Consider the following 6,972-nt stretch of genomic DNA (forward strand, 5'->3'; position numbering starts at 1 on the left):
TATAACTTCATAATCTCTATTTTTTTTTTTTTTTAATTCCAGTTACAGTCACTTTATCTACTGGAATTGGAGCTCTGATGGTTATAGTCTGCTGCTTTTGGAAAAAGTTCTCATCAATTAAAACTATTAATTTTTGGAAGAAGAAAACTCTAACTCATAAGAGTGTCGAGGCCTTTCTAAGGAATCATGAACCTCTTGTTATTAGAAGATACAAATATTCAGATATAAAATCAATGACCAAGTGCTTTAATAATAAATTAGGCCAAGGGGGCTATGGTTGTGTCTATAAAGGGCAATTACAAGATGGTTGTTTGTGGCAGTGAAGGTTTTGAAAGAATCGAAAGGTAATGGAGAGGAATTCATTAACGAGGTTGCAAGTATTAGTAGGACTTCCCATGTTAACATCATCACTCTTAAGGGATTTTGCTTTGAGGGATCTAAAAGAGCTCTTATCTATGAGCTTATGCCTAATGGATCTCTTGAGAAGTTCATATATAAAGGAAATCCTTCAAATTCTGATCATCAACTGGGGTGGGAAACATTATACAACATTGCAATTGGCATTGCACGAGGCTTAGAGTACTTGCATAGAGGTTGCAACACACAAATTTTGCATTTTGACATAAAGCCTCATAACATTCTATTAGATGAGAACTTCTGCCCAAAAATTTCTGATTTTGGCCTCGCAAAAATATGTCCTAGAGAAAAGAGTATTATACCAATGGTGGGTGCAAGGGGGACTAGAGGATATATAGCTCCGGAAGTGCTTAGTAGAACTTTTGGAGGGATCTCTCACAAGTCAGATGTCTATAGCTATGGAATGATGGTCTTAGAAATGGTGGGAGGCCGAAAGAATGTTGATGTTACTGTTGATTTTTCAAGTCAAATATATTTTCCACATTGGATTTACAAGCATCTTGAACTAAATGAAGAATTAGGACTGCTCCGCCTTTCAAAGGAAGGAGATGAAAACAGTGTAAGGAAGATGATAATAGTGAGTTTGTGGTGCATACAAACTGACCCCTCAAACCGACCATCAATGAGTAGAGTGGTGGAAATGTTGGAAGGGAGTCTCAACTCCTTGCAAATCCCCCCCAAACCTTTCCTGTTTTCTCCACCAAGAAGATCACCGCAAGATTCTTCAACTGAAATGGTATCAATACAATAGGACTCTCTGTCCTAGATATAATACATCTCTTCTTTAAGGGAAACATTGAATTTAGGAGGTATTGAAGTTTGTGAACTGTATTTCCTTTTAGCTTGTCAGTGAACATTTTTTCATTATTGCTTAAAATATTTGATGAAATCTTTATGGCCTTAACAATGAAATCAGTAATGCTGACAGTCCAGTACTAATTGAGAACTACGGTTTACTTGACAATAGAATGAACGCAAATAGTATCATAGGCAAACTATTAAGTTTTAGATTGGAGGATACAATTTATATCTTTTTTCCCTTTTCATCATGGAAAGTTGTGGACCTTATTTCTCTTGAGCGTTAGCTATTTCAAATTTGTATTCCTCAAATTGCATAAAATCTAGAAAATTGTGGACTTAATCATAAAATATTCAATCAAGAATGCACATATAGTTTAAATTCCTCAATAGAATGGATCGGTAATATCGATCAACAAAACTAAAAATTTTAACAAATATCCAACTTTATTTTTAAGAACACAGAATTGGTAATGGATGCAATGTCAACGTATATAAAGCTTAGTTGAACATATTAAGAAAAAGGCAACTTTTGTTTTCAGTTGAGATCTTGTAGTAACAATATTGATCCATAATGCATGAATCTTGATTCCCTATAAGAACCATGCATTTTCTTTATTGGATCATCAAAAGTTATGGCTCTTCTATGGTTGCTTTAAAATCTAGACTCGCTTCATTAAATTCACTCTCAGGATCTTGATTGGTGTTAGTTTTCTTTTGTGTTGACATATTCTATGTCGAAGTTTTCTTGTAATAAAACATTTGATTATTTTGTATATTGTGGATCAATTTGTAATTGGGTTGGGATTTCAAGAACTAAAATTGCAATTCAACAAAAAGGAATTTCGATCTAGCAAATATGATTTGCTGTTCGGCAAAAAGACATGTGAGAGAAATTGAAAAGAAGTTGAGGCAGTGATCTCGCAGGACACTTGGTAGACCGAAATGGTTAGAACCTGAGGGAATTTTGTTACAAACTCCCTTGTTGTTCCAACCTAAGTTCCGCCATTGATTTAGGAAGAACCAAAATTTTTCCTTACAATACATATTTAAGATATATGCTTTCCAAAGCTTAACTGAAAATATTCATAATAGCGAGGGCAACTCTCCTAGCAATTGAAGTTGCTCCATGGTTCTAGCTTTGCCATTATCGAAGGTGATTCGGCTGTTGTACCGTGGTCTCTCTCTAGTATTGTGGATGATGTGAAAACTCTTCTCTCTACTTTTGTTGCTAGGGACTTTGTCCATGTTGGCAGAGATGTTTATATTTTGGCCCATAGTGTGTGTTGAGATAAAATGAATTGACCCTTTGCAATTAATTAATTAATTATCCAAGTTAATTAATTAGATCAAATTTCATGCAATAGCACGGTAGCCCAAACAAATCACCAAATAACTAAATGCAGTAGAAAATAAATTTGACACAGATGATTTGTTTACAAATAGGAAAAACCACCAAGGCAAAACCCCTCCGGGTGAATTTAGATATACATCCTAAAGTAGGCTTGACTCTTTCTTTTGTATCTAATAGTGGTGATAACTTTTATTCTCATTGATGGGACAAATTGATGATATGTAATTATATTTATTCAGACTTCTATTCTTTTGTAGCCAATGGTTATTGTAATCATTGCATAGAGCTCTGACTTACTTTTGGAGTATTTTTAAAGAAATCATTATGATAATTCTTGATGTTGGTACTTGATATGAATTATTTGGATTGAATTGTCAAAAAGGAAAAATCTACAAGTACATTTGAGATGTTTTTCTCATGCTTTGGACCCTTTTAGGTTTGGGGCATGACAACAATGGTATCAGAGCTTAGGTTATGATTCTGTAGACTTTGAAATAGGAATTGATTTTGATATAAGTCAAAGCATTAGGGGTTTAATGAATCATTTGTTTAGTGCATTTGTGGAAGCTTCCACATGCTATTCCTTTATCCTTATCTAGCTCGTCTATGCTAACCTTCCATGTTGCCTTGTGATTTACTTACTTTGTTTCTTGGGTATAGGTATAAGTACCATTGTACACTATGCGTCTTAAAAAGAAAGCACGTAAAGTAAGGCATGTAGATGAGGTTGCAGCTCCAAAACATGGCCCCAGGCAATGCCAAGAGTGTGAGAGATCTATCACTCCCAATGGTGGTGAGATTGATAAGGTGGTAGAAAGAATCTATGCTAGGATTGCTAAAGTGGTTCAAGGTGGTGAGCGTAGGAGGGAGGGTTGTTCTTTTGGGGATTTCCATAAGCAAAATAGTCATGACACAAACCTGTACTTCAAAGTTTAGATCATGACCGGCATGTTAATATCAAGTTTATCTCAATACTAACATGAACCAACCTAAACTGAAGGTGCTTATCAAAAATTGTTTCTTGAATTCCTGCTTATTTTCTTGCATAAAAGCCATAATATACAAAAATGATGGCAACCTTGAAATTTCATTTCCTTCGAACTTGGAAAAATACCACCTGGCTGAAACTTAAGGTATACGTGTAAATATTACAAGGAAGAACCTGTGCACTGAAATATAATAGGGCGAGCTGTGAAGCCCAGTAAGGTTTTAAAGCTCCATGGGCCTTTAATAAGAATGCATGTAAATCAAATATTTTATGGATATGTCATATTTGATAAAATAGCCTTCATACTGTTCATATTGTTCTTAAAATAACTTAAGAGCTTTTAGATGAGAATACTTCATTTTCCTTTCATATAATAAATAAAATGACATAATAAAGAACTTAAATATAATTCAATAATCTTATCTTTGAATAGACTATCAAATACTTTATCATAACTTCTCATCAGACTTATAACACATTCAATATACATTTCTTATCATCATACTTTTCTTATAATTTCCGAATAACTTAATAGCTCATTTATAATACATATTAGTTAATCCAATTGTAAGTCTGTCACTACTTTGGAAGGCTTCCAGCACAAAGTGCTAGGCATCCAGCATTCCCCACAATGTTAGGTAATTCTAGAATCATATCATAATACATATTTTCAACCATGGGGGTAGGTTGACATCCTCCACAAGTTGATTGTTACCAACAAGGACGGGTACAGCAGAGCCAGTCCCACTTTTAATGGCCAATCAGAATCTCCATGGAAATACCAATACTATAATCCTTACTGGCTGAGTTCAGATCATAACAATGGAATAACCGAAAACTATATTTTTCTAATAACTTTTCTTTTACATAAGTGTTTCACCACAGTAGCATATCCACTTCATTCTTAAATATTATGTTCGTGATATAAATAATAGCGTCAATATGCTAAAATTATTATGTATATAAAATTGAACAACTCACAAACACATAATTTACTTAATTCATGCATATATGTAATATCTCTAATTAAAAGCTTTAGTGCATAATACTTTTTGAAATAACCTTTATACTTATCAAAAGCACATGTCACAAGTCCCTTACCTGAAAACAGAAGGCGCAAGAGATTGTACAAGAGGAGCTCAAGTGTTTGTGTTCTCGTTCTCGTTCCCGTCACCTAAATGAAAAACCAAAACTTATTACGGAAAAAATCTTCCTAATATATAAACTTATACCTCAATCACAACCTAACTCTCAAAATCAAGAAAATCTTAATTCTCATCATATAAAGTTCCCTAAAGCATATGATAAAATCATCAAACACATTATGCACCCAAACCATAGAGAAACCAATTCATAAAATTTATATATGCTCCAAACATACCAAAGGATGAGCGTATTAAATTATAGCTCAAAACATACATCCTAACTTGAGAATTAAATCCACAAAGTCAGGTGTAGCATATGTTGTTCACTGCTCATTTCAGCAGCATATGCTCCATTTGTAAAATACAAATGGGCTGTCCACACAGATCCAATTGTCATGAAATTTTACATAAATACTCCCCTCTATTTCCAGTATATACCATAAAAATTTCGGAGTCAAAGAATAAACCCAATGATTTACTAAAAATCACGCAAGACAGAATACTCAAATCTGTCCTGACAGAATTTCTTGCAACTTAAAAATTAAACCATTATTTTTATGTTCATCCAAATGTTGTGAGACCACTTCCATAACAACCATGTGTGTCTTAGAATTCATAAAAACTACTCCTAGAATCCTAATTCACAGAATATGATTTAATACATATTTTTCTTGTTGTAAACATCAAATCTGTCACAGAGACAGCTTCAGTACATATTCTTACAAAATCATCAACAAATAACAATAGGCCTTAATTTCATTTGGGTATTTTTATACCCATACTATACATATTAAAATATGTTAATAAGCATTCAATTGATCACAATATCATCAAACTTTCAAATCACTAAAATAGAATCATAGTTCAACCTCTAAAATCAAGATAGAGGATAAAGAAATAGAAATAAACAAATGAAGTTTTGATTACTTACCCACAACTTTGAAACTGAAATTTTAGTGTTAACCTTTTAATTTCTTCTTTAGAGAGGGATAAATTGTTTTGGTGAGAGAGGGAAGGCTATCGTGTAAGAGCAAAGAGAGAAGAAAAACAAAAACAAAGAAAAAGGAGTAGAGAAAGAGGGCTGGACTTTCTGGTCTGATGCAGCCAAGAAAATAGGATAAGGAGAAGACTTTTGGGGCACAAAAGAAGATAAGAAATGTGGACAATTGGGGTGGGATACATGGGATGCTAGAGAAGAAAAATCACACCCCCTTTTTCCCAACGTTTTCAACTTTCTTGCATTCACACTCACTTTTCTACAAAAATAATATCACTTTACACACACACATATATATATCCTTACCTTTATAGAGTTATATCCATCACATTAAAAGAGCATATATGTTCTATAATATCACAATATCAAAGCTACATGCACTTAAAAGTAATTAAGATAATAACATGCATATAAACTCATAAATTAATTATGAAATTAAGTTGGGGTGTTACAAAAACCCTCCAACTTTTAATGGTGAACCTAACCCAATGGTAGCAAAGAATTGGCTGCTAAATATGGAAAAGTTATTGAGAGCCCTTGAATGCACTGATGCTCAAAAGATGGTGTATGCTACTTTTGCTTTTTAGTATTCTGTTGTGAAATGGTGGACGAGCACTGAGCGCTTGTTGAGGATGAAGTTGGGAGAGGGCACTTCTATTACTTGGGAGAAGTTTCAGGAAGTCTTTAATGAGACTTATTTCCCTAATGTAGTTAGGGATCAAAAGGGGAGAGATTTTCTAATTTGGTTCAAGGGACTATGACTGTGGAAGAATATGCTACAAAGTTTGTTGAGCTCTCCCGCTTTGCTTACTATTTAATTCCGAATGAACCTAAGAAAGTAAGCAAGTTTCAAAAATGTCTTAATGATAAGATTCGCCCCCAAATTATAGCCTCTGAGTGGGTACTTTTACTAAGATCGTGAAGCGGGAATGAGTCTTGAAGAGGACTTTAAGTGCAACCTCAGTTCTAGGGAGAATGAAAAGAAGCAAGAACCCTATGGTTTTCAACATGGAGAGGGTCAGGGGGAAATTTTCAAAAAGCGGTTCTTTAAGAAGTCTAGTAATGGGGATCATTCTAATGGGCAAGACAATGGTGCCTCACCTCAATCAAGTGAAAAGAAGCTTTGCCCCCATTGTGATAGATTTCATAATGGTCATGCTTGTGGTGGAGTTAAGTTGTGCTATAATTGTAAGCAACCTGGGCACTTTGCTAGAGAATGCCCAATTGCTAAATGCTCAAGTTCTTCTTCTTTGCCTCAAATTGTTAAGGGTAA

The 6,972-nt window shown here is 34.1% G+C and overlaps 1 pseudogene; it reads left to right on the forward strand.

The window, feature by feature from the left end:
- Window positions 1-218: 218 nt before the first annotated feature.
- Window positions 219-1,168, forward strand: LOC115995005 (annotated as a pseudogene).
- The last annotated feature ends 5,804 nt before the right edge of the window (window positions 1,169-6,972 follow it).

This window comes from Quercus lobata, chromosome 1 (assembly GCF_001633185.2).
Source record: "Quercus lobata isolate SW786 chromosome 1, ValleyOak3.0 Primary Assembly, whole genome shotgun sequence".
Taxonomy (NCBI): Eukaryota; Viridiplantae; Streptophyta; class Magnoliopsida; order Fagales; family Fagaceae; genus Quercus; species Quercus lobata.